The following is a 1,840-nucleotide window of genomic DNA, read 5'->3' as shown; positions in this document are numbered from 1 at the left end:
GTTACTGAAGGAAAATGTATCTGCTAACAGATGGGGCTGGGCTCACCCAATCTCACAGACCCAAAATAGACGGACAAATGCAGTACAACATGATATACAGTATGGCACTATGTCTCTGTGCTCATCTGGGGGCATTCCCTTCTAAGTTGGAGCTCTGGATCTAATTCCCTGTAAGCCACACTTGATACGTCCCATCCCAGCCCAGCATGGCCAGTCCTTCAGCTCTGCCACAAGTAGGGGACACGGAGAGAAACCTGGGGGTCCACACTCACACTCAGCACAATACACTGCTAAAATACGGGAGGAACCAATAGCAGCAGGGTCACATGAGGTATCTAATTGAAAATATCCAGTGGCAGACATGCCCAAACATGTCTCCATCCAACTAAGGGGGCAATTATGGTAATCTAGGTTAACTGTTATGAAACTGATAGTCTGACTGTGTGTTTCTCTTGGCAACTCTCTGCATCCCAGTAAACTGTTAATCATCCACTGGCGGTGGCTACTTATCTGTGGATGACTCATCAGAAGCAGCTGATCTTTACCCTACTGTATGTTACCTGTCTGCCTTTTGACACCAATACCATCACCTGACATCAAACATTAGCCAGCTGTTTGATTTTAATGCCCGGCGTAAACCTCCTAACACTTGATGGATTTGAGCTTGACTTCCTCCTGTTAATTCACACTGAACGCCAGATTATGTTCTGACACATTTAAAACCACCAATTTGATCTCACTGGCCTGGGTGCTTTAGTGTTTCCCCTACATCTTCTTTGTGTCTCAGTACACTCCGCTTGCGCGTCTTCATTTCGTGTCAAGTACGACCGTGGGTGTGTTCACAGCAGGAGGGGAGTTTTTGGATTTCAGTCCTTTAGAACAATGTTTCTATCAGGTTTTAAATACTGATGAATATAGGTATATGATATATGATGTATTTTTTATAAATAGGACATTTTCTGCCTTTTAGCTGACAGTAATGTGTAGGGGAATGACAGACATTAACAATGGTAGCTCATGTTTTTAAATGTCAGTTTTCTAATGTTCTTCCATTGTGTCATATTCAACAACACTGGCATTTTTCTAAACTTAATTTAATCAAAGAATGTCTGGTTGCTTTTCTTTTGGGGATAACCATTGTACATACAAAGTGGGTTGTTGGGAATCTAACATTTTAAGGCTGTGATAATTATTTCCATTTCTCCTCCACGAGACAGAACATGTATTAAATTAAGTAAGTATGGCTGAGCAGTTTGCACTCATCTCTGAAAGCTGAATACAGTCTACACAGTGTGTTTGGCCCTTTTTATTACATGCTATGCTGCCACCTGTTGTTCACAAAGTGGCATAACAAGTCTTTCATAATAGGAAAATCACAAGAGTGTTTTCTTAAAAGCTTTTCAGCACCTATTTATGCAACAGGTTGGAATTTAATGAAGAGAGAAAATAGGATTTAAATTTTAGCTGTATGTGAATGTTGGCGTGACAAAGTATGATGGTTACATTTCTCAGTACCAGCAGCTGGTGAGTCATTACGAGGAACTTGTTTTGTGCTCATACCTCCACTGAAGAGGGTGGCATGTAACCTTGCATCAGCCTTACATTCATCTGGTATTCTCCAAACTGCAGGCATCTGGCTGAAAACATGTCCCCATGCTCTATAGAGGGGGGAAGGAAAATACTGTAAAACGTCCCACTAGATCCATCGTTATTTAGCAAAATTAATACAATAATGATGGAATTTTATATTTTCCATTGAGCTGATTCAAGAATGAGGTCAATGATTGTATAATATGTAAAAGAAAAAGGTCTTCATCACATGAAACAAATCCAGTCAAGC

Source organism: Trachurus trachurus (genome assembly GCF_905171665.1).
Source record: "Trachurus trachurus genome assembly, chromosome: 5".
NCBI classification, from domain to species: Eukaryota; Metazoa; Chordata; class Actinopteri; order Carangiformes; family Carangidae; genus Trachurus; species Trachurus trachurus.
This window is presented reverse-complemented; position numbering follows the sequence as displayed.